Source organism: Trichosurus vulpecula, chromosome 8 (assembly GCF_011100635.1).
Source record: "Trichosurus vulpecula isolate mTriVul1 chromosome 8, mTriVul1.pri, whole genome shotgun sequence".
Lineage (NCBI taxonomy): Eukaryota > Metazoa > Chordata > Mammalia > Diprotodontia > Phalangeridae > Trichosurus > Trichosurus vulpecula.
In genome coordinates, this window is record NC_050580.1 from 204,203,635 (window position 1) to 204,230,332 (window position 26,698).

General features: G+C 41.5%; 1 protein-coding gene and 1 long non-coding RNA gene across 4 annotated transcripts in view; one reads left to right on the forward strand and one right to left on the reverse strand.

Annotated features, from left to right (window-relative positions):
* MIDEAS (mitotic deacetylase associated SANT domain protein) overlaps positions 1 to 26,698 on the forward strand; it is a 128,010-nt gene that overhangs the window by 33,289 nt on the left and 68,023 nt on the right. The window lies entirely within an intron of this gene.
* On the reverse strand, positions 15,028 to 26,452 carry LOC118828732. Of its 3 annotated transcripts, none has more exons than XR_005008966.1 (4): positions 26,379 to 26,452; positions 25,551 to 25,691; positions 25,014 to 25,175; positions 15,028 to 15,279 (listed from the first exon to the last, which is right to left on the reverse strand). It is a non-coding gene; the product is annotated as an uncharacterized LOC118828732 (long non-coding RNA). The 3 variants fall into 3 exon arrangements; XR_005008965.1 differs by having other exon boundaries at positions 25,551 to 25,694; positions 26,313 to 26,429; XR_005008964.1 differs by lacking the exon at positions 26,379 to 26,452 and having other exon boundaries at positions 25,551 to 26,170.

Below are 26,698 nucleotides of genomic sequence, written 5' to 3' on the forward strand. Positions count from 1 at the left end.
ACACTAAACTTTATTTCCTCTTGTATTGACTAGGAAGTATGAGAATGTTTACTAAAAGCCAAAGGGTAGGGGGACTTTATAAAGAGGGATGGGAACCCCTGCCCTCCTGTGTTGGTGACAGATAAGCCTCTACCAGCTCCTCTCCATAGTATCAGGCCCTGGATGGCTGGGGTGGAGCCGAGAGCCCCAGTGAAGAAGACTGGTTTTCTTCTGCCTCATGTTCAAAGGCTTTGTCATAACAAAGCTCATTTTGAAAGCCTGTTTTCCTTCAAGACTCAGGTCAAATCCTACCTTCTACAAGAGGCCTTGTTTTGTTCCCTTTCTCATTCTGCCCCTGCCCTCCCTCCACCACTAGCACCTTCCCATTGAGATTACCTCCAGTTTACATTATATAACTGTACATGTTTTGTAGTTATTTGCATATATTTGCATATTGAATAGAGATTTACATATTGTCTCCCTCATTTCAAATAAGAATTCCTTAAGGGTGAGGACCATACATATTTTTGCCTTTCTTTGTGTCCTAAAGACTACATTGGTGAGGCAGTTGGTGGTGCAGTGGATAGAGTACTAGGCTTGAAGTCAAACCTGAGTTTAAATCCAGCCTCAGAAACTTTGCTATATGACCGACCCTTCACCTTAAAGAGAGTCACTTAACTTCTGTAAAATCTGGATTCTGAATGTAACATACAGGCATAGTCCACATAATAAAAAATGAAAAGGTTGGACTAGCTGACCTCTAACCTGTACTTGAACCAAAGCAGAATTAGCTTCCCTGAATCCTTTCCACTTTTAAATCTATCCATGATCTATGTCAGGGCTGTCCAAAATGTGACAGGCAGGCTGCATGTGGCCCGAAGGCTGCATTGTGATTAATTTGGCTCCCCTACAAGCATAGAAATTTACATAAATGCTTTAGTAAAGGAAGCTGGGCTATGGCAGAGCTCTCACTAAAATGGCAAATCAAAATATATTGTCTGTTGTTTCAGTAAAAATCTAAGGTTGACAGCCCTGATCTGTGTCATTCTGTTTTGGTCTTCTTTGTCACCAAAGAAAGATTCCAAAGTCTGAGTCTGAACCTGAGTCCATTCTCGCTGCCTGGCCATGTTCCCAGCCAACTACTTGACCCTTGAGTTTTTCGTAGGGGTATGACTGCTTGTAGAGTAGAGAGTACTTTGTTCTAAGCTTGAGGGGATGCGCTGTTGTTTTCAGAGCTATTTCTACACAGCAAGCTCTGCCACACCAGCACTCCTTCTCCCCCAAGAACTGCCAGCCTGGACCTGACTCAGATCTTAAGCAGGCTCTGCACTCCCACTCTGATCTGTCACCAGGTGGGCCTGGGACTGGAAGCAACAGCAGCTGTAGTTCTGTAGCTGCACCACCTCCACTGCCCCCGGGACGGTGGCTGAACCGAGAACTCCTTTCACTCTGTCCCCGTAGCTTTTCTCACTAACCTTCTCTGTTGTCTTTGGTGTTTGTGGGTTGAGAACTCTGGTAACTGTCACAGCTCATTGATTCAGGACACTAGGTAGGGCCTGTTCCACTGGACTCCCAGTCTAGTTGGTCCAGGCGCAGCCCATGCTGGGCTCTGTTCTGCTCCGCTCCCAGCTCCATGAGGGATAGACCTTACCCAGTGGCTATCCAGGCTGTCCTGGGCTGGAGCCCTGCTTCCCTCTGCTATTTCGTGGGTTCTGTAGTTGTAGAATTTGTTCAGAGCCATTTTTTATTGGTGTTTGGAGGGTCCTGGGGGAGAGCCCTAGGCAAGTCCCTGCTTTCTAGCCACCATCTTGACTCCGCCCCATCTATGTCATTCTGAATGTAACTTAGTGATAATACTATTTTATAATAATGATATTCACCTACTATGACCAAACAAAATAATACTAAAAAGCAGACAAATTCTTGCTATAGTTGACCAGTCTTATTCCAGTGAAAAGTTAATGAAACACTCTTCCCTAATTAAGTGCAGAATGTAGTACATATAATGTCAAATGACTGGTTTTGTGTAATTTTTCCTTTTTTTTTTTGAAGGGAGGATTCAGTGGGAGTTGGAAAGCCATGTTGCGAAATGACCATGATATAAAAATAAAAAGCATAAATAAATTCCATTGTAGCATCATGAGACTTCATTAATCTTTTTTTCCTAATAACTGTCAACAAAAATATAATAGCCAGATAAGCATTTAAAGTAAGATGCAAAATCTTAATAAGATCTTTAGCATTTAACAAGTTTAAAACCAAATGAATAACAAATAAGCAAAAAGCAAATAAATTAACAAACAAGCAGAAAAAATGGTCCCTTACAAATCTCTTTCTATGTCTCTCTAAAATTCTCTTTCTTTCCTTATTTTCTCCCTCCCTCCCTTCCTTCCCTTCCCTCCATCTCTCCCTACCTCCCTCCTTTTCTTCTCCTCTCTTCCCTCCCTTCTCTCCTTCCCTTTCTCTCCTCCCTCCCTTCCCTTCCTTCCATTTTTCCTTCCTTCCTTCCTTTCTTCCTTCTTTCCTTCCCTCCTTTTCTTCTTCCATTCTTTCCTTCCTTCCTCCCTCCCTCCCTTTGTTCCTTCCTAATATAGGACATTGGACTAGAAAGCTTCTGAGGTCCATTACATCTCTAGATTTCTAATCCTGTGTCATCCCCATTTCTTTCAAGAATTTAGCAAGCAAGGTCTTTGGTCACATCTCCTCATCTTGTCTTTGAGCTTGTCACGGGCTTAGGACTACAAATTTGGTGCTTCAGTTTTTGTTCAATAGCTTCCTGTCTTCCTAACCACTTTCAACAGTTCTATTGTGCTGTCTTTGGAATCCTTCTAGAAGAGGGAGGCCCAGTGCTATATTTCCCTATGGCTGCCTCAAGCCAGAAGGAGGCTGTCATAGTGCATGATGTTAGAGAAGTGTGAAGGCTTCCTCTCCATTTAAGAATTTGCCCCTGATGTGGTCTGTCTGATTGAATAACGATCATTCATTTGTACAGACTGGCAGGTCTAATGTGGGAGGTAAAGGTGTCGGAAAAAGGCAAATGGAAATAGTGATTTCATCTGGAATGATAGCACAGGACCTAGAGAGCCCCTGGGATTTTCCTTGGAATGTACAGGTTAAATCCTGTTATAACAAATACCATTGCAGCAACCTCTGTAGAAATCTAAGGCCGTGTCAATGATCTGCTTATTTAAAACGACATTCAGTATGAACAGATTCCAGGACATAGAAAGAATGTAGATTTTGTTTTAATTCAGTAATCATAATAATGCCTCCCCCTCCTCCTAAGGACAATGAGCTCATACAAACCCCATTCTGATCCTAGGAGTTAATCCCTCTAATGGGGGTCATTTTCTCACTTTGGCTCATGCTCCTAGCCCAGAGTTCTAATCTGGAAAAATTTCCCGAATAAACCTTCGATGTGGCTCATGTCTAGGTTCCCCCTTCCCCAAATGGGTAAAAGGGTGCCCAGCTTCTGCACAGGCACTCAGTGTACAATATGGGTATCCAGTATGAGATAGCTTTTATCTCTTTCCGTTCTACCTAGAAAATGCATAAGGGAAAATGGACTCAGAGGAACCCATGAACAAATATAGAAACAAAAAGCACTCACTAGTCATTAGACTACCCTCTGGAAGGTAAAGATACTTCGAGAGATTGCTCAATAAATACTTCTCATTCTCCTTGGACCTCTACTATCTGAGTAATTTATGGCAATAGCAAGGTTTCCAAGGTCCAGATGTCTTGGCATGGCATAGCAGGGCAGTCCTCTGTTGAGAATTCTCTTCCTGTAGAGTAAATCTTTTAGGAGACTCAGTGCCTGACTTTTGAGGTCAGGAACTCTTGTTCTCTTTGAAATTCTACATGGAAAGTTCTTTCTCAGGACTAGTCCCTGACATGCTCAGAAAAGGAAAGAGAGGCAGAAGGCAGTCAGGAACTGAAAGCCCATAGATACTCTTCTCAGGCCTTGAGAAAACACAGGCAACTCACCAGCTTCTCCCGCTAGTCGTCAGTTTCTGCTCTTGGTATGAAGAGGGAAAAGTCACTTCCCTCCCTCTCATTTGCTGCACTCTAGAAGTCCAAGAAAGAAATCTCTTTTAAAAAAAAAGAATACCTATCCTCCAACTCTCCTTTGTCCATCAGGTTAGAAGGAGCCCTAGTTACTGGGGACCAATCAAGAATTCCTATGGGCTTTCAGCAAGATGCAAGTATATATTTACTTTCATGATAGGTGCCCATCCGTCAAAATTCCTTGCCCTGTAATGACATCAAGTTGACTGGCAGACTGGTCAGATTGATTAGAGTTTCCCAGGATCATCCCCATTTTACTTGTAAATGTCTGAGGCAGAATTGACACTCAGATCTTCCTGACTTAAGTCCAGCTGTCTCCATACTTCACCACCTACCTTTGCTCATCTTACCCATTTTGTAGTCTATGCTATAGGTCATAGGCCTTGTGACATCAGGCTCACAGAGTCAGAAGAAACTCCAGAGAAGAGCAGTAGAGAGCAATAGGAGAATTATTCTATTAGGAGTTATTGGGAATTATTCTAATGGGAGAATATTTCTGTTGCCTTTTCTATTTTTATTGTTTTTGGTAGGTCAATATGCCATAACAATTTTGCCAACATCCTATTTCTCCTCCTGTTTTTAGCCAGACTCCCTAAAAAGGCTGTCTACATTAGGTGTCTCTACTTCCCCCTGCCTCCTACCTTTCAGTCTTTTAAGGCCTTTGCAACCTGACTTCCAACTTCATTACCCAATGGAAACTTCTTTCTCCAAATGTGTAAATGACCCCTTAACTGTCAAATCTAATAACCTCTTCTCACATCCTTCTTTACTTCTTTGAAACATTTGTCACTGTTGTCCACCAAGTGTAGCTCTTCCTGGTTGCTTTCTCCTCTCTGATTTTGTGAGATTGTTCTTAGTCATCTTCCTACCTGTCCTGATTGCTCTTTCTCAGTTTCTTTTGCTGGGCCATCATTGTCCAAAACTCTATCTTAGGTCTTCTCTTTTTTTTTGTGCTCTGTCTTTGGGTGACCCCATTAACTCTCATGAGTTCAGTTATCATCTCTGTGCAGATGACTTTCTATATCTATATCCAAATCTTTACATTCCCTATCTCGATATCCAGCCCTAGTCATTTTCCTTTGACCTATTCGTTCATGCCCATTGGACATTTCAAACTGGGTGTCTTGTAGGGGTATCAGACTCAACATATCCAAAACAAAACTCCTTTTTTTTACATCTTTAAAAGATTTTTTCACCCTGAACTAAACAAACATCAAATAAAATAAGCAGTTCCATAAATATAGTAGAACAGAAAAAAGAATGTATATAAAACTGCAAATTTCAGCTATATGCAGCTTGCTTTTCTTTTAAAAATATGTAAAAATTCGACATGTAACTTCCAAAGCTGCCTTGCTTGCTTGTTCTTTCTGGCCTTCTGTTATCTTTAGTGAATTTTTAAAAATGCTTCTGTGACCCACTCATCCTCTCACTTCACCCCCAAAAGAATCTCTCTCTCTGTCTCTCTGTCTCTCTCTCTCTCTCTCTCTCTCTCACACACACACACACACACACACACAGACCTATTGTAACAAATTCACAGAGTCAAGTAAAATAAATTCCTACATTTACCATGTCCAAAAATGTATATTTCATTCTGCAATTTGGGTTTATCACCTCTCTCACAGGAGGTAGGTAGTATGATTCATCATCAGTCTTCTAGAGTTGTGGTTGTTAACTCATTACCACCACTACCACCCAAAAAAAAATTCCTCTTCTGAATTTTTTTTTATTACTGCTGAAGGCATCATCATCCTTCTAGTCTCCTTGGTTCACAACGTTGGTGTCATCCTTCACTCATCAATCTCACTTACTCTGTATCCAATCAGTTGCCACCTCTATCTCCACAACATCTCTTGTGTAGGTCACTTATTCTATATGGCCAACCAACTGCCAAATAATATCTCTTGCATAAGGTTCCATCTCTCTACACAAACAGGCCCTCATCACTTCTCTCCTAGACTACTATAACAGCCTCCTTTTTGATTTCCCTGCCTCAAGTCTGTTACTACTCCTTTCTATCTTCTATAACACCCAAAGTGATTTTCCCAAAGCATGTTTGACTCCATCATGCCTTTCTCCCACATACAACTCCTCCCCCCCAACTCAGTGAACTTTAGTGGTTCCTAATTACCTCTAGGATCAAATATAATCTCCTCTTTCAGGCATTTAAAGCCCTTCATCACCTGGTTCCTTCTTACTGTCAATCGGACTGGAACCAACCTCCAACCTGTGGGTGGCCAGAGCTAGACAAACAGAGCAGGCCAGAGATAGGGGAGTCAGGACACAAACAGAAGTTTGATTTCAGAGTGAGGAAAATGACAATGACATATGTATATGGACCCCCCCCCCCCGCCCCACAAAGGAGGGCTTAATGCTTTTGATGCTGGGGCCACTTATATATATATATGAAAGGGGTTGGCCCACAACAGAGTCATTCTTAGATCTTGAAACACTTCCCATAGTTGGCATTTCTTGGGACAATACAGACGTTGTTGGGTCCTGTGGGAACAGTCATTGTTTCAAGTTTTGGGGGTTGTGACCCACCCTACCAGGTACAGAACCAGAGCTCTGTGACAGGAACAGGAGTATAGTACTTGTCGATGCCAAGGAACAGGGCTTATGAACATGTGATGGATGGCCCTGGGAGATAGGGAAGCTAAATCCCTCAGTGAACACCTGGGGCTGGTCCAAGCAATATACTTTGCCAGAGGGTGATATCATCCTGGGTGCAAAGGATTATTGTTATGTCAAGCTCAGGACACAGCCTGCTTTCTGGGCCCTAGCTCTGGGAAACAGGGTGTCTCCAAAATATTTTGACATTACCATTCTAGTCCTCTTATATATCACTAGTTTCTAAGCACTCTTCAGTCTAGCTATACTTATCTCTTTTCTGTTCCTCATACAGGTTGTTCCATCTTTGTGCCTCTGCACAGGCTGCCTGCCATGTATAGAATGCTGCCATTTTTCATCAGCTTTTTAGAATCCATGGTTTCCTTCAAAACTTAGCCCAAGGAACACCTTTCTATATCCACCCCCTACCCCTACTAACTGCCTGTGCTCTCTCTGCCTCTCTCTCTCTGCCTGTCTTTCTCTCCCCCATATATACATACATGTATATATGTGTATTCATATGTCTGCTTATGTGTGCATGGTATTGATTTTATATATATTCTTTATGCCCCTAATATATGTATCTGTGGTCCCCCCAGTTTGTAGGTAAGCTTCTTGAGGACAAGGACTGTTTTACTATCTTTAGACACCCACTGCTTAGCCTGGCACTTAGTAAGTAATTAATAAATGCTTGTGGATTGATTGATTGGTACATCTGTGAGCATTTGCCCCACTGGAAATTATCCCAGCAAAGAGTCATTTTGTCTGTATATCCCCAAGCCCTGCTTGCTGATCCTTCCTTGACTGGTGTCAGTGACAGTTACTCTGGGTAACAATGTCTGGCTGTTTCCTTTCTCCCCTCAAAACCCTGACAAAATTCCACCAGACAGCATTACCCAGAGTGACAGCAGTAACTGGGACCCCTGGGCAGAAGCTTCCAGCATTTGTCTGTAAAATCTCCAAATCCTGGTGGAAGTCTTTTGGGAGTGGGAGAGAGGACAGGAATCAGCACTTGAAAGAGCTCAGGAGGGTCCAGGATGTGTCACAAGATGTGGCAAAAAAGCCCTTATCAAAGCATGAGAGTGTATTTGAGGGTGTCTGTCAGGTTATCTGTGATTAAGTAACAATGATAATAAGGACCATAAGGGTAATGATAATAATACTGTAGTGAAGGGCAGCTAGGTGGCACAGTGGTTAGAGTACCAGGCCTGGAGTCAGGAGGACCAGAGTTCAAATTCGACCTCAGACACTTAGCTGAGTGACCCTGAGCAAGTCATTTAACCATGTTTGCTTCAGTTTCCTCATCTGTAAAATTAACTGGAGAGGGAAATGGCAAATCACTCCAGGATCTTTGCCAAGAAAACCTGAATAGGTTCACAAGAGTTCCACACAACTGAACAACAACAGTGAAGTCCTACCCCAGGACCTCTTTATGATTCTGGGGATAGCCAGGGGCTCTTGAATACAATCAAATTCAGTGTATTTCAAATCGTTCCGGTTCTGTTCCATTCCCTTTCATTCAGCAGTATTCTAAAATGATCTCTAAGGAACCTTGTATCTTTTAAAATAAGATAATGTATCTATAGTTTATTTCTAATTGGCTACATTTGACAAAGAAAATTTTTAACTGGTAAGAAAATTGCAAATGAAAAACCATCCCTAGATACATGAAGAGAGTCTGCATATCATACTGGAGAGAGTATGAACCTATGAGTCAGGAAGAGGGCCTGGGTTCAGGTGTCGTCTGTGACACAAGCTAGTTAGATGACAGTGGAAGTCATTTAACCTCTCAGTGGCCTCAGGCAGCTCTCTAAGACCGTAAATTTCAGAGAAGTTACAGATTTGCATGGGTGGAGGAGATATTTCTTACATGCAAGAAAACCACAGCAGGCCTAGACCAAAACAAAACATGTGGGGAAGAAACTTGCTGACACAGTGGGTTGAAAGCCAAATACATTTGATAACTTTGGATAATAATACTTCGCATTTTTACAAATTTGGTGTTCAGGATAACATAGCATCCCTATTATAAGAATGAACAAGGCAAGAGGGGATGTGAATGAGAATCACCTAAGCCTAACAAAAGTCTATTTATATTAACTATCCTTCCCATAATTCCCCATACAATTAAACATTCTCTCCTTAACATTATAGAATTCCATGTAAGATTCGGGTTAGGATAGCTTTCTAAAAGTCTTGGTCTAAGCTATTTGAATAGGTTGTCAAGCTTGAAAATTAACATTCCATGGCATTTTTGCATCTACCTTTTGCACATAGCAACAACAAACAGCTGGAGGCATAGATAGATAGATCACTGGGCAACAGATATTAGTTCATTCATTTATTTTTACTTTTCAACATTCACTTCCACAAGATCTTAAATTCCAAATTTTCTCCCCTTCTCTCCCCTCCTCCCACCATGACCACCTGTATTCTGATTACCCCTTCCTCCAATCTGCCCTCCCCTCTACACCCCATCCCCTTCTCTTATCCCCTACCCTTCTGTTTTCCTGTAGGGCAAGATAGGTGTCTACAACCCCCCCTCCCCTTTCAAACAAACAAACAGAACTTCGCCACTTCCCCTTTTTGGTGCCTTCTGTGAGGAAGAGCTCACCCTGGGGTCTTTAATTCAATAGATATATATAATGAGCACCTATTATGGGTCAGGTGTTGTGCCCTATTCACAAGGAGTTTACAGTCTAATAGAGGGAAGGACAGGTTCACAAATTCAAAGGAAAGGGAGAGAGAAGTGCAAAGTAGAGGTCAAAGTGCTATAAGGAAAGTGAAGAGTGGGAGATCACTTTCACCTGGCAATAGAGCAGTTAGGGAAGGCTTCAAGGAGGTAGTGATTATCAATGTAATAGCTTAGTAAACAATACTTGGATGACTGAACTTAGGAATATAGTATATGATGAAACCAGAGACCCTGACTACTGGAATATAGATTTCTATTTGATAAAATTTGCTGGGAAAACTAGAGAGTAGTCTGGTAGAAATTAGGTTTAGATAAACCTTACGCCATATACCACACTAAATTCCAAATGGATACAAGAGATCATATCTTAAAATGATTAGAGGACAGAAGAAGGAGATATTTTTCAAGATTATGGCAAGGGGTGGAATTCTTACTTAAAGAAAAGAGAAGATGATTGCAAAAAAAACCCCAACAATTTTTAATTATATAAAATTTAAATGCTTCTGTAAAAGAAACATAAGTGTAGTTATAATCAGAAGAGAAAATTAATTTTGGGGGGAAAGCATTCATGGTATATTTCTGATAAAGGTCCAGTACACAAGTTATATAAAAAAATTGATACAAATATATTAGAAGAGCAATTTCCCACTAAGTGGTCAAAGGCTATGAAGAGGCAATTTTCAAATAAAGAAATGCAACCTATCAGTAACCATATGAAAAAATGCCAAAAGTCACTAATAATAAGAGAATTGCTGATCAAAACAACACAGGTTCCACCTTTTTACCCATCGGATTGGCAAAGATAATAAAACAGGAAAATAGCAATTGTTGGAGAATTTCAGGGAAGGGGGCAGATGTACTAGTTCAACCATCCTGGAAGTCAGTTTGGAACTAGATACCCCAAAGGGCATTAAACTGTACGTCCCCTTTGACCCAGTGATACTGCTATTAAGTATGCACTCCAAGAAGTTCAGGAACATTGGGAAAGGACTTACATGCCTAAGAATACTTAAAGAAGCAGTTTTTGTTGTGGCAAAGAATTGCTAACAGAATTGGTGTCTATCAGTTGATGAATGGCCGAAAGAATTCTAGCTTATGAATATAAAGGAATTTTATTGTGCAATAAGAAAGGAGGATTTGGAGAAATGAGCAAAGACTTGTGTGAACTGATACAGAGTGAAGTGAGAAAAAAAAGGGTCAGTGACCTTGGAGAGAACTATATAGGAGAGTGGTGGGAGCAGAAGCCAAATTACAAGGAGTGGGTAAAGGAGAAGTAGAATAGGGGACTGTTTCAACAATTGGTTAGCAGCTGTTGTGGGGGTGAAAGACCGACACAAGCCCAACAGCACAGGTTCTTTTGATCTGCTTTACTAAGGAAAGTAGAGTTAGGGGGTTAACAATCTTATTTCAATCCAACATAAAAATATCACTCACTTAATTCAGGCGAAATAGGCCAGCACCCTGAACTTCAGAGCAAATACTAACAAATTATAAACATCAACAGAGTGACCTTGTCTGATGCAAATTTCAGTGCGTATTTACCAGGGTTTAACAAAGTCCCAACATCCGGATTTGCAAGCTGGGGGAGGAACTCTTAAGAGCTGCCTAGAGTCTCTTCCAGTCTCATGCCACTGTTCCTGTGAGTGAGAGCCCCCAAGCAAATTGCTCTGCTCTTTCTTTTTATATACTCTTTAGCCATCATCAAACATCTGAGCCACCAGAATTTAGGCTCCTACTATTGGCTGTTGTCTTAGCAACTCCCCTTAGGAGCCTGAGGGCTTCACGCCTACATAGGCTTAGCACTTAGTATATAGGGGTTTCAGCCTGGGGCTTTGCACCTGGTAAGGCTCAATCAATGACACTTAATTAATCATTCTAAAACAGTAAAAAAAAGTCCCAACTTAATTGATATTACAGGGACAGTGAACATAGAATACTTCTTCTAGACAGAATGGCTGACTCAAAGAAAGAACTGGAAGAGAAATAAAGGGTGGCTGACTGACCTGGGGCCATTCCTCAAAATAGAGGTTCTGGGAAGAACTCATCAATAGGAAAAGAGGTACCATAGGTATGATATGATCCAGGCCACTGAGGCATCAGGGTGCTGAAGTTGGGGAGTCAGAAGCAGAGCTTGGAGAGGAATGAATGGACAAAGTGGCCCATCATTAGGATGTTGGTAACCAAGTGATTTCTTTTTTAAGCCATAGTGATTCATGACACAGTCTAATAGACTTGGCGGCAGGGGGGAGGTCAGTCTGCATCAGTGGGAGAAGTAAATACACTGATGAAATTGTAGTTCTTTTGAAATATCAAAGTAATAATAATGCCTTGTGCTTGTAAAGTGATTTATGGTTTAGAGTGCACTTTTTTATATTTTATATCATGGTTTGAAGGAAAAAGGGTTAGGATCCGGGTTCAGATCCTGACTCTCCCATTTACTGTATGTGAGCTTGGGCAAGTTTTTTGCCCAAGGACCCATTTTCCTCATTTGTAAAATGAGAAGGTAAGACCAGATGACCTTAAAGTTCCTTCTAGTTCTAAATCTGTGATCCTATACTCTCTATGTAAATGTTCCAAAAATTTCACAGGATGTAGAACTGGAAGGGACTTTTGAGATCATATAGTCTAATCCCATCATTTTATAGATGAGGGAACTGAGGCTGAGGGAAATAATTTGCCCAAGGTCACACAGCTAGCTACTAGTAGAGCCAGGAAGGGGCCTTAAATATTTTAAATGTTGTGAGAACAAATTGCAGGGACTTCCCAGAACAAGATCAGGCTTTCTTTACCCACTAATGTGTATTTGAGCTACCTGACTTCCTATAAAAAGAATATGACATCATCATGGGTAGGTCTAAGTTATTAAGTGATCTAGTGATTCTGGCTGGGAGGAGAGCTATGAGAGAACTGGGACTCTAGAATGGCCATGTGGATTTAAGAGAGGAGTTGGAAAGGAAACAGACAAGCAGAATGGGGGGGGGGGGGGGGGGGGGCGGGGAGGGGCAGGAAGAAAACCCAGAATGAGCTGATCTAGATGGGAAACTGAATAATGGCTAAAAAGATTTTCCTGGAGGCCAGAGTTCATTTGACACTCTAGTGGAGTTGGTAGTCAGGTGGGTGTGAGCAACACAGCCTTGTTCTCCACTTAAGTCTCACTCTGATGCCTCATTTTAGCATGGAGGTGACTATAAGTTCTCAAAGGCCATACCAAAGGATTGCAAACTTTTCCAGTTCCTACCAACATGGAAGTCATTTGAATGTGGGCCTGATGAAGGCCCATACATCTGTCATCTGACTAGCAACCTAGCTAAATTCAGAGAGGATCATTACCGTGTTAGCTGTGGGGTAAGTTTTTTGGCCCCAACAACTCTCAAAGACAACAGTGACTGCTGTGTGTGATTAAATGACTGTCACTGTGCAGTGATTACAAAGAGAAAAACAAAACAAATCCTGACCTCTTGGAGCTTACATTCTATTGTGTTTAACCATCTGTTAAGTCTTAGAGAATTTATGATCTGTGTTGGTGGAAGGAATTCTCCACTAATGAAATCAGAGATGCTTAAAAGGATGAAAAATTCTAATCTTGTAACTATAGGGGGTATGGAGGAGTAGGGGGACCCAGGGTCCCACTAAGAAAAGATTTTGGTCAGGTTTTTTTACAGTTATATCCCCCCCATTTGTGACCCCATTTGGGGTTTCCTTGGCAAAGATACTGGAAAGGAGCAGTTAGGTGGCACAGTGAATGGAACACCAGTCCTGGATTCAGGAGGACCTGAGTTCAAATGTGGCCTTAGACACTTGACATTTACTAGCTGTGTGACCTTGGGCAAGTCACTTAGCCCCAAATGCCTTGCCTTCCCCCCTCCAAAAAAAACCCCAAAGATGCTGGAGTAGTTTGCCTTTTTTTTTCTCCAGCTCATTTTACAGATGAGGAAACTGAGGAAAACAGGGTTTAAGTGACTTGCCCAGGGTCATACAGCTAGTAAGTGTCTGAGGCTAAATTTGAACTCAAGGCCTTCCTGATTCCAAGCCCAGTGCTCTATCCACTGCCCCAGTTAGCCACCCTTAGATAAAATTTAATACTACTCAAAAAAGACCTAAGAGAGACCAAGTTCACCCCTGAGGTGGATTAGCACAGAAGACAACAAACTAAGGTTTTGGTTTTAGCTCGACAGCCTTCAGACTGCAGAGAATGACGGCAGTGACTATATTGAGGGGTTGTTTGATGCTTTAAACCAGTGCTTGGTTAATTGAATAACATGGAACTGCACTTGTGTGTAGTCAGCTGTCCCTTAACCGTACATAGCTTATGCTCTAAAATTCTCTACACTTCAGTAAGGTTAGTTGTATACTACTGTGTATAGTAAGTTGTATATTAATATACATGATAAGGTTAATAGATTCTGATTGTGTTGTTTTATGGTAGAGACAATGCAGGATCTGGAGTAGGTTTGAGTTTGAGGCCTGGCAGCTTCCACTTACTATATGCGTGACCTTAAGTAAAGTCCCTACACCACAGCTTCCTCCTTTATAAACCAAAGGGGTTGGACTTGATGGGTGCTAAGGTTCCTTTCAGTTCTAAGTCCTATAATCCATAAGCATTTGTGTACACATGTATGTATGTGTCTGAATATATGTGCATGTATGTGTGTTTATGTATATACATATGTGTATACACATGTGCATGTATATGCATATCTATAGATATATGTAGATATAGATATACACATATGTACATAAACACACGTATATGTATACATACAGAGGTTTCTTTTATTCTTAATAGACTTGGGGGTAGGGGGGAGGTCAGTCTTCTTTTCCTTTTGTTTTTTTACAATCATATTAAACGTATTAGTCATGTTGTGAAAGAAGAATCAAAACAAAAGGGGAAAACCATGAGAAACAAACAAAAAAAAGGAGAAAATAGTCTGCTTCGATCTGCAGAGTCCATAGTTCTTTCTCTGGATGTGGATAGCATTTTCCATCATGAGTCTTTTGGAGCTGTCTTCGATCACTGTATTGCTGAGAAGAGGTAACTCTGTCAAAGTTGATCATCACACACTGTGGCTGTTACTGTGTACAATGTTCTCCTGGTTCTGCTCACTTCACTCAGCATTAGTTCATGTAAGTCTTTCCAGGTTTTTCTGAAATTTGCCTGCTCCTCATTTCTTATAGCACAGTGGTATTCTGTCACAGTGTTACACCACAACTTGTCCAGCGATTCTCCAATTCATGGACATCCCCTCACCATTTCCAGTTCTTTGCCACCACAAACAGAGCTGCTATAAATATTTTTGTTCATCACACAGAGGTTTCCTAGAGAAGGGTATGTTATTCTGGAGAGGGTCATAGCACTTGCCTTTTAAACCATTCTTTTCTACTGCTTGAGCTATCTATAAAGGCATTGAATGTCTTTTCACTGGCTGCCCCTTCTGCCTGGAATTCTCTCTTTCTCCTCCCCTTTACCTTTTAGCTTCCCTGGTTTCCTTCTAGTCTTAGCTAAAATCCTGCCCTCTGCAAGAAGGCTTTTATGGTCTCCCTTAATGTTAGTGCCCTCCCTCTGAGATTATCTCCAGTTTATCCTGTATAGATCTTGTTTGTACAAAGTTGTTTGCATGTGGGATCCACAATTAGAATGTAGGCTCCTTTTGGGCAGAGGTTGTTTTTGCCTTTTTTGTATTCCTTTTGCTTAACACAGAGCTTAGCACAGTGCTTGGCACATAATAGGTGCTTAATAAATGCTCATTGACTATAAGAGCTGCTGAAATGCCCATTCCAAAAACAGACTTTCATTTTAGGCTTGGGTAACTCTGCAATGTCAGTCTGCCCCAAACTTGATTTCTGGGACTTTCTCCAAGTCAAGAGCAAAGAGTAGGGAAGGAAGCTTCCTTTTAACTTCTTGACCCCTTTCTGTCCAATTGATGTGGCTGAAAAAAAAAAACAAAACCCAGTAGCTTAGGAGTCTGCAGCATTCTTGAGTTCAAGGCCTAGTTCTGTAAGACCTTGGGCAAGTACTTCCACTACTTTGAGTTGCAGTTGCCAAGGGGAAATGGAACTTTCTAGAAGGACTTCTGGTCTGGCACTGGTGTAGCATCTAGAATGACTATGTAGGTCCCTAAAGAAGGCAGAGGTCACCAAGAGGAGAGTTTCTTGACTTCCTAGCAATCCTTATCTCTAAAATGAAAGGTTAAACTAAATACCATCAATAAGTTGCTTTTCCAGCTTTGACATTCTACAGCAACTTACATTTCAACTGATTCATAGAACCAGGTTCATAGACCTAGGTTCACTTTGATATTTTTCAATAATTTTTATATCATGCTCCCACCCACCCAGGTTTTTTCCCTGGAAGCATCAGAATTTGACTAAATTTCCCTAGAAGGGCCCTCAGCTTCTGTGTAAGTATTTGGTCCAACAAGGTGTTAAATATAGGAGAGGTTTGTTTGTTTTTTTTTTAATCCAACAGAAAACACAAAAGACTCATATCTGAGCCTTTCAGTCATTAAAGTAACTCTCTCCTTTGGTCAGCTTCTACTTCAGATCTTTAGGGATCTATACTCTCGATAGATAGTACCACCTGGCATTGAGATCATCTATGCAAGAAGAATTCAGGATTGCTAGGAAGTCAAGAAACTCTCCTCTACGTGAGCTCTGCCTTCCTTCGGGACCTATATAGTCATTCTAGATTTATAGTGCCATACCAGAAGTCCTTCTAGAAAGTTCCATTTCCCCTTAGGACCTACATAGTCCAAAATTCATGGTAAAATGAAGAGAGAAGTCTAGGTAGCACCTTCATGTATGCTATGTCTCCCTATTGTGTTGATCCTCCTTCCTTTTGAGAGTTGAGTAAGGTTTAGCAGTCCTAACCCCTTCTTTTTCTGTCAGCTACTTCTCTCATGGTGGGGCCATATAGATGTGCTGGCTTGTCTCTAGGGCCTTCTTTGTGTCTTTCTGTCTCCCTATTGATTTTCTTTTTACTTTAATTGGTTAGTAATTCCATTGCATGTGGTTCCTTGAAGGAACTGTAAAGATGTGCCAACCTCTCTGTAGGGAACCAAGTCTGTGGGGGTAGCTACTCATCTGTATAAGTCTGACTTATCTAGAGACTGGATCAGGCATATGACCTAGTCCAGAAATGCTAGAGAGAAGGGACCACCTCTCCCAGAGTTTGTGATAGAAGACAAGAAAACTTTAGTTTTACAGGCACCCTAGACTTTGGGAAAGCACATTTCAGAAGGTTTATAAGGAAGGATAGGTAGGATCCTATAGGCTAAAATTCTTCAGAGGAAATAAACCCAGGAGGGATGTGAAATCCCAAAGGATGAAATTCGGGAGATACAAAGGGAATGGCTGAACAATCAAAATATGTGGATGTAATAGAATACTGTTTTCCTGTAAGAAGTTAAGAAAGTGATGGTTTATAGCTGGGAAGACTTGGATGAACTGGTCCAGGGTGAAGTGAGTAGAATCAGAAGAGCAATATATACTCTAACATTAATACCATAAAAATGAATGATTCTGATGAACTCTTCTCAGTGCAAGGATCATCTATGATTCCAGAGGACTTAAGATAAAGAACACTACCCGTTTCACAAAGAGAGATGGTGGACTAGTATGCAGAATCAGAAACATATTTTTTCAACATGGCCAACGTGGGAATTAGTTTTTCTTGACTGTGTTTATCTGAAAAAAAAGTTCTGTATTTCTTGCTCTCTTTCTTCCTCTTTTTTTTAAAGTGGGTATAGGAAAATAGGAGAGAGGAAGAAAAATACTTGATTATTTTAAAAAATATCTTCAAAGGGAAATGATCTCAATTTGTTAGAAAAATGGGAATTGTCTGAAAAGACTACTATAGATGCACAGGGATCTCAATAACTAAAAACATGCATACAGTAGATGGAAGCAAGGATGGGCAACAAATATGAATATGAAAAATGTAAGAAAGATGTGGTCCTATGAAAATTGTGTCAGGAAAGCTAAAGTTCAGAACTGAGAGGAAAGGGAGCTAAAGAAAGTAAAATGATTTCTTTTTGTCAAATTGGAAGAAGAAAGAGGCTCAAAGAAGGAATAGGACTGTGGCTTGAGATAGAAGAGATGAAGACCACAGACATCAGAGAGGAGAACAAGCGTCGTGAGCCTTGTTTTGCTTTAATTTTCTTAGCCAAGGAGAAGGAATTTTGGATGGGAATGAGAGAACAAAAATGACTGACAGAAAGTTGATACCCAGGACAGATAAGCAGGTAGTAAGAGGGTACCTAGTTAGTTGTTTTTGATGAAATCAAGTCCCCTGACCCAGATGAACTTCATTCTGGAATACAGACAGAAGTTGAGGACGAGATTGCTGAGCCACTGTCAGTGAGGTTGGAAGCTTTCGTCAAGACTAGGTCATACTAGACCAACCTTATTTCCTTTTTGTAAGGGTTACTAAACTGGTAAATCAGGGGAATGCTGTAGATGTATTTCACTCAGATTTTAGTATCTCATATGTTTATGAAAAAAAAGATGGGGGGACATGGTCTACAAAGTAATACAATTAGGTGGGGATTTAGGACTTGGTTACTTGGCTACACTCAAAGAGTAGTTGTTCATGGCAGTTGTTAGAGACTAAATGGCACAGTGGATAGAGAGCTGACCTTAGAGTCAGGAAGACCTAAGTTCAAATCCTGCTTTAGATACTTTCTAGGTGTGTAACCCTGGCAAGTCACTTAGCTTCTGTCTCAGTTTTCCTATCTGTAAAATGGGGATAATAATAGCATCTACCTCTCAGAGTTGTTGTGAGAATCAAAGGAGATAATATTTGTAAAGCACCTGGCACATAGTAAATGCTTAATAAATGCTTGTTTCCTTCCTTCTTAACAGATTACTGGGGAACAGCTATTAAAAAAAAAAAACAAACCAACATACCACAACTTTCATGTCAATATGGCAAGAAGTCTTCTGTGGAGTATTCCAGGGACATGTGCTTTTCCCTGTGAGGGTTAATGACTTTAGCAAAGACATAAAATGCATGTTCATCACATTTGAAGGGCACAAAAAACTTGAAGGGATAGCTTCACACACTGGGATAGCAGAATAAAGATCCAGAAAGATCTTGACAGGTTATGCTGAACCTAATAGATGAATTTCAGTAGGGATACATGTAAAGTCTTAACTAGTCTTCAACAAATTAGCCCCAGAAAGACAAGATTTGGGGTTAGATAGCATTTCATCTGAAAAAGATAATTGATTTTAAATGGGTCGAAGGCTCCATATGAAATCAACAGTTTGATGAGGCAACCAGAAAAATTGTCCACCTTGGGTTTCATTGGAAGAGCCATAGTTTCTAGAAATAAGGGTAATATTTTGCCCTACTCAGGCCATATCTTGAGTATTGGGTTCAGTTCTGTGTACCACCACTGTTTAGAAAATTGGTAAAATTGGTAAGCCAGAGAGTATCTAGAAGAGAATGCCTACAATGGGTTCATGTTCAGGAACTTGAAATCATATCATAAGAAGATAAATTGAAAGAACTGGGGACATTTAGTCAAAAGAGAACAGGAGGAACAAGATAGCTATGTTTAAGAATTGGAAGGGCTTTCGTGTGGAAATGGTATTGCAGTTATTTTGTTTGGCCCAGAAGAACAGCACCAGGAACAATGGGTGGAAATTTAGGATAGATTGAGGTCAGAAAAAAAATTTCTTAACAATTAGAGATGTCTAAAAGTAGAATGGTCTGCCTTGAGATATGGTGGGTCCCTCCTCCCTGGAAGTTTCTAAGCAGAGACTGGGTGACCATTTGCCAGGTTTGTTATAGGTTTTTTTCAGGTATGGGTAGGACTGTACGGCTACTAAGGTCTCTTCCAACTCTCAAATTCTGTGATTCTGTAATAACTTGAGTTCACGCCCAGAACAAAGGCTTCATTACTGGAAAAATGAAGAATTTACATCTAGTCTGGGAACTAACAACAGAGGGAGGAGAGGCTTACTAGACCTTCCTAGAAAATGCCTGAGTTCTCTGGCTACATATGAATTCCATGAATTCCTCCGTTGAAATGCTACTCCTCCTTCAGAACCTAGATCAAATGGTACCTGACATGGAGTCTCTTCTGATGACCTATTAGGTGGGTTTTTAAAAAAAAATTTCCACCATCTGAACTCATGTAGTACTTTGTACTGCATCTATAGCATTTGCCACATTCTACTTTGCATGATCTGGGAGGGGAAGACCCTCAGGCTTTCTGGCCAAAACAGAAACAATTGTTACTTAGATTCATCCTGAGCTAATCAGGGCCCAAATTGTGACCACATAGGGCTTGAACCTTATACTCACTGAATGGCACTGCCTCAGTCAGACTGAGACATGTTAAAGATGTTAGCTTGAAAAGGCCAAGGCCCCCCACTGCATTCTGAGCCATCTCCAGTTGTCCTGATCCATATCTGGCCACTGGACCCAGATGGCTCCAGAGGAGAAAGTGAGGCTGGTGACTTTGCACAGCCCTCCCTCACTTAAATCCAAATTCACTTGCATGTCATGGTATCACCTCCCTGATATCATGGTCCTCTTTGAGAACAAAGGACAAATAGCAACAGCAACTTTACATGATCACTACCATTGTACTTGTATTATAGCCTTAATTTTAATCTTTTTTTCCAACTTTTTTTTTGAGGGGAGGAGGGGAGGCAGTCAGGTTAAGTAGTCACTTAACCTGGCCTTAGGCCTTTGGCCTCAGACATTTGCTGTGTGACCCTGGGCAAGTCACTTACCCCTTTTCCTCAGTTTCCTCACTTGTAGAATGAACTGGAGAAGGAAATGGCAAACCATTTTAGTATCTCTGCCAAGAAGACCCCAAATGGGATCACAAAGAGTTGGATAGGACTGAAAAATGACAGCTATGTGATTATGGGCAAGCCACTTAACCCATTGAGGCCTCAGTTTCCTCACATGTAAAATGAGGTTGAACTTGATGAATTCTAAGGTACCTCTTTATGGAAAGCAGATCTTTATATTTGTTTTCTCTGTATGAGAAGCACTGTCACACAACAGGAGCCTAATAAAAGCTTGTTGATTGATTGATTCCATTCTTGGGAATGGATATTGTTGTAAAATCTGGGTTTAGCTTCCTTTTAGTGTTTCTTTTCTTTATCATTATTGTATTTGTGTGTATGTATATATTATATATGCATATGTACATACATGGTACAAATATTTTCTTGGTTTTACTTTCTTTGCTGTGCATTAACTGCTTGTTAAATGACTGAATTCTGAATAGCCCCTTCAAGAAGTGTTTTCTCTGCCTATAGAGGGACCATGGCATAATGGATGGAGAGTTGGCCTTGAAGCTAGGAAGACCTGGGTTCAAGTCCTACCTTTATTACAAACTGGGATGCTTGACCCTAGGCACATCATCTAATTTCTCAGTTTTTAGGCAGTGCTCTAGTCTAAAAACTAAGTTGCGGAGAAGGTGTTGAATTGGTACAGGGAGTTTCCTCACCAGGGAATTCCCTGCACCATTGAAATCACACAGCCAGCCCCTATTTAGAAGTGTTCTTTTTTCCTACCAGCCAGTTTATTTGTTTCCCAACCTTTTGGATTTAATCTCATCTCATCACACCCACCCCACCCAAATCCTTAATGTGAGTGCCTGGAACGGGAGGTTTTGAAGTTGATTGCAGCTGTGCTACACTTGCAGGATTGAGGCGTCTCTGAGAACTTGACTTCTCACTGCCATGTGCACTTTGCCATTTCGATCCTCCCTTGGTGTATGCCCTTTGACCCAAGCATGGCCCAGAATAGAAGACTGTGGGAGCAAGGGTGTCCAGAGCTAGAGATGATCCCCCAGGTTGCTTGTGGATCTTGGCTCTTTGCAGTGGAAACTCATCCAACAATATATTTCTGGAGCAGGGTTTTCTAGTTGGTTAGGAATATGTCACTTGGGTTGGTTAGCATTGGATACCCAGAGCTACAAGCGCAGTGTTTGTCTTCTGTTGACCAGCATTAAGTCTAGGCTTCCTAGAAACTTGGCCTGGGAAGGAAGGTTATGATGCAGCTGCTGTGTTTTTGTTTTGTTTTGATTGCTAAATACAAGTCCTGACAAACTCATAATTCAACCCACAGTTAAGGAAAACAGCCTAAAAGAGGGATTGCCACTGATTTGTATATGCAGTCTTACATTTTAGTCATTTTAACATTTGTTAAAAGAAAGGAAGGGCGTGTGCTTTAACTTTATTAAGTGAGTACATGTTGTCCAATGGACTTGATCTGAGTTTTGCTGCTGTTTAAAGTGGATTTCATTTATATAATTGGAGTCGTATATATTGTTCTTTGGGTTTTGCTTTTGTTCATTCTGTATCACCTTATGCAAGTCTTTCCACATTTCTCTGAATTCTTCATATTTCTCTTCTTGTATGGCATAGTAATTTTCCATGATATTCACAGAATCACACAATTTGAGAGTTGGAAGTATCCTGATTGACCATCTAGTCTAGGCCAGTACTCCAAAGGAACCCCTAGTATGACATGCCTGAGAAATTCTTGTCTTCTCTTTGGAGACCTCCACAGAGAGGTCTCACCACCTCCTGAGGCAGCCTATTCATTCCACTTTTGGTCCAATCTGATCATTAGCACGTTTTTTTCCTTCCTTCCTTCCTTCCTTTCTTCATCAAGCCCACATTTGCCTCTTTACAACTCCCACTGATTGCTCTTGGTTCTATCCTCTGGGGCCGGAGTCTAGTCTCCCCTCTGTAGTACAGCCCTTCAAATACTTGGAAGATAGCCATCACATCATTTCCAAGTCTTCTCCCAGCTAGACATTTCCAGCGCCTCCAACTGATAACATTCAGGCTCTACAACTTGTTTAGTTGTACCCTGATAGTCATGCATCATTTATTCCAATGTTTTACTCTTACAGATAGTGCTGTGAAGTTGAGCACATGCCTGTAATTTGTTATTAGCTAGGCTGGGGTCCTGGATCATTTGAGCCTAGGTAGTAGGGGTAAAGCCTATTAGGTGTCTCCACTAAGTCTGGCATCTATATAGTAAGCTCCTGAGAGGGGGGAGGGCACCAGACTACTTAAGAGGGACAAACTGGTTCAAGAAATAGAACAGGGTCAAAGCTTTCCTGATGACCAGCAGTGGGATTGGGCCTATAATTGGCCACTGCATTTCCAGTCTGGGTGAAATAGGGAGATCCAGTCTCAAAAAAAAAAAAAGCTGATATCATTAAGTATATTTTTGTCCTGAATTCTTGCTGCAAAAACAAACAAACAACTTTGGAAAATTAATCCCGTAGGGGTTATGTGGTTCAAAGGGTATGAACAATTCTGTAAGTTTTGTAGTAACTGCCCTTTTTTGGAGGAGGCCAAAGTAGCAGCTGTACACTCATAACCACTTGGTTTCACTTTTATCCGACTCACTTCTAAGGAGTAGGTTAGAGGAAAGAAGCAAAACTAGTATGAAAAACTTAACTGCTTTACACTGAGCCATAACCAGGCAGGCCAGTAGTAATTATAAATAACATTTATGTGTTAGTGCCTTAAAGTCTGGAGAGCATTTTACATACATTATCATCTCATTTTTACCTTCTAGCAATCTAGTGAGGTAGATGCTAAAGCTGTTGTTGTCGTTGAGTGTTTCAGCCTGGTCAGACTTTCCAGAAACCTCATTTGGGGTTTTCTTGGCAGATGCTTGGAATGGCTTGCCATTCCTTTGCCAGTTCATTTTACAGATGAGGAATCTGAGATAAAGAAAGTTATGTGACTTGTCCAGGGTCACAGAGCTAGGAAACTAGAACAGATTTGAACTTGGGTCCTCTTGACTCTACTGTGCCACCTAGCTCAGAAAAGAAAAAACGAAGTGACTTGTCTGATGTCACACTAGTAAGGGTTAGAAATGGGATCTGAATGGAGATTTTCCTAATTTCAAGTCTAGCAATCAATTCTAAGAGAACATCTCTTGATCCGGATTCATTCATTCATTTACCAAACGTTCTATGTGATTGAGTGCCTTGGCTGGTACGTTTAGCTCCCAGAGTGGAAATTAGGTGTTGAAGAATTTCAACATATCACATTGCTCTAGAGTTTTTTTTTCTTCTTCTGTTTCCTTGTTCTTCAGGAGATTGAAAAGAAAGGAATGATGGGCTTGAGATCCATGGGTTAGCTTTCTACATCTACTTTTATAATAGAAAGTTGTTGTTCAGTCATGTCCCACTTTTCATATCCCCATTTGTAGTTTTCTTGGCAAAGACACTGGAGTGATCTGCCACTTCTTTCACCAGCTGATTTTCCAGATGAGGAAACTGAGGCAAACAGGGTTAAATGACTTGGGTCACCTACCTATAATAAGTGTCTGAGGCAGATTTGAACTCAAGAAGGTGAGCTTCCTGACTCCAGGCCCGCCACTGTACCCACTCTACCACCTCGCTGCCCACCATCACCATAAAAACAATCAGAGCTAGCATTTATATAGTGCTTAGAGGTTTGCAAAGCACCTGAAAAATATTATCTCATTTGATTGTCACAACAGCCCTGGGACATGGGGCCATCATTTTACATTTTAAAGACGAGGAAACTGAGGCTAAATTCCTAGCCTGTGGTCACACACCTAGTAAGTGTCTGAGGCAGGATTTGAATCTAAGTCTTTCTGACTTGAGGTCCTGTGCTCTACTTTTCCTCTGCACAGTTGGTTTAATTGCTATACTCACTGTCACAGATCAATCAGTTTGGAGGTGGAAAAGACCATCAAGGTCATGTGGTTCATCTCTTTCAATTTAGGGGATGAAACTGAGGCCCAGAGAAGTTAAAGCAATTTGCCCGAGGTCTTAGAAGCAGTGCCGTTGCTTGGACCTCTGACTCCAGATCTGACGCTCTCTCCATTTGCCCTACCTGCCTCACAGGGTCATTTCATAGAATCATAAAAACTTTCAAACCAGGAGGAACTAATGAGGTGTACCAGGAATTTACAGATGAGGAAGCTGAGGCCAGACTGGTTGTGATGAGTTTTAGATCGTGTTTGAAGATCAAATGAGACAAGGGACATGAATATTATATTTATAGGAAAGTGCTGTGTAAACTGTAAATCACCCCAGATATCATTTTATCATTCAGTCATTTTGTTCAGTAGTGTCTGACTCTTCGTGATGCCGTATGGGTTTTCTTGGCAAAGATATTAGAGTGGTTTGTCATTTCCTTCTTAAGCTCATTTTACCGATGTGGAAACTGAGGCAGAGGGTTAAGTGAGTTGCCCAAGGTCCCACAGCTATTAAGAGTCTGAGGCAGAATTTGAGCTCGGGTCTTCCTGATTCCAAGCCTAGTGCTCAATCCACTGTGCCACCTAGCTGCCCCCAGTAGGTATTTAATCAATGCTTATTGATTCATTTCCTTTCCTCTTCCAGAAAGCATTTAAAGTCCGGATTGTACAATCCACACTTCCAAGTTGCCACCCAGCAGAAATAATATCTACCTTCGGATCTAGAACAGGTGCTGCAAAGACTTGGAATCTTACTTCCCAAGAAGCTAAAGCATTTCCAGGGAAGAGGTTTCAGGTGGAGGTAATCTCTACACACCTGGTTATCTCACCAAATAGGCCAGCTTTATAGAATCCTAGAATGTTTGAGCTGCAAAGAACCTTGGAGATGAAGAGATAAATTTAGAGTTGACAGAACAGATCCAGAGAGGTTAAATTTACCCGAAGTGATAGAATTGATATTTCTGACTCCGGGTCTACTTTGCCACAATGAATTGGTCTGAACTGGCTGATGGCTGGTTCAACTTCTGCCGGTGTTGTACCCCCACGAACAAGTTCCTGAAGTTGCTTTCTTCTTTTCCTTTCTGTGAATGCTGCAGGAAACTGGATAAAGATAAGAAAAAGATAGATGCTTCTTTTCCTTAGGTTGTGAAGAATGAGGGAAAAACAGGTGAGGGACAACTGGCCAAGTTTATTTTATTAAGTATCATTCTCTACCTCTTCTACCCCTAGAAAATCTTTCTTTACTTTTTATCCCTTGGGAATTGTCTGGATTGGCCAAAGAGAAGGAAGAAAACAAGCATTTATTAAGCACCCCAGATTTTTATTTTTTACAAATATTGACTCATTTGATCCAACAAACCTGGGAGATAGGTACCATTATTATCCCCATTTTACAATTGAGGAAACTGAGGTAAAAAGGTTACATGACTTGCCCAGGGTCACACAGCTAGTGTCTGAGGCAGGATTCGAACTCACATTAGGTCTAACAGACTCCAGGCCCGCTGCTCTATGCAGCTGCTTCTCCAAGTACTGCCACTTTGGCTCTTCAAAAAGCTGTTTAGGCGTGGGGCCATCACCTCCTTTTCTTCAGGGTTGTATTCCCAAACTCAGCTTGCTCTACTGAATGCCAAAGTAAAGGGGGAGCTTTAGAGTAAGAAGTGTAAGGGACTTTACAGATTGCCTAGTAGAACCTCTCCCCTGCCCCCTACACATTAGCATTACGGGGTGGGGGTGGGGGCAGGAAAGGCCACATTGCCTCCTTGGAAATGCATGAAGTGGGATCGGAGATGGGGACAGTGTGGGTGTGGACCAGGGAGAACCTGGTCTAGTTCCTTCAAATACAACCTTTAGGAAGGAAAATCCTGGTAACTCCTACTTTTTTAAGGCACGGGTCCTTAAGAGGTGGGTTCCAGAAAAACTTCTAGTAAAAAAAAAAAAATATCATGCTTCCCTTCCCTCACTTTCCAGGCACTAGGCTCTTCTTCTGCCAAGTCAGAAAGTGGAGGATACTGTGCTGTGCTAATGACGTGCGGGGGTTGGGGAAGGGAAGAACTATGCCTTGACACAGCATCCAAAAAAATATATGTTCTTTATGGAAGGAGATACTCGTTTCCCTCTTCCCTCCACTGCCGCCCTCCTCTACCCCACCCCCGCCCCACCCCCCACACTTCCCAGGCTGGGACACTTTCCTGGCAGGCTGATGGGTTTCCAAACATTTCGTCAGCATCTCCTCCTGACCTTGGGGTTTGCAGGGAAAGCAGTGCATAGGCCAGCTGGATCCTTGCGGATCAAACGGTGACCGACCTGGAGGAGGCTTGAAAGGGGAGCAGATCGAAGGCCTAAGTGGAGCTGAGGTATGCTGGAAATCCCCACTTCGGTGGCGAGGCTGGAGGTTTTTAAAAACGCCTTTCCCAGCCTTATTTGGTCACAGGAAGTGGGCGGGGACCGGCCTGCTCCGGGGAGGGCGAGATCATAAGACAGTAGTGCTGATGAAGTGGAAGAGCTGGTTTCGGTTCGCCGTAGTGCAAGTGTGTGCGGCTGGAGGGTGTCCCTGGGCTGTACTGTGGAGGGTTTGGGTTGTGCAATCATTTCTGAGCGCCAGAGCAGAAGTCCTCCTCTGCTGT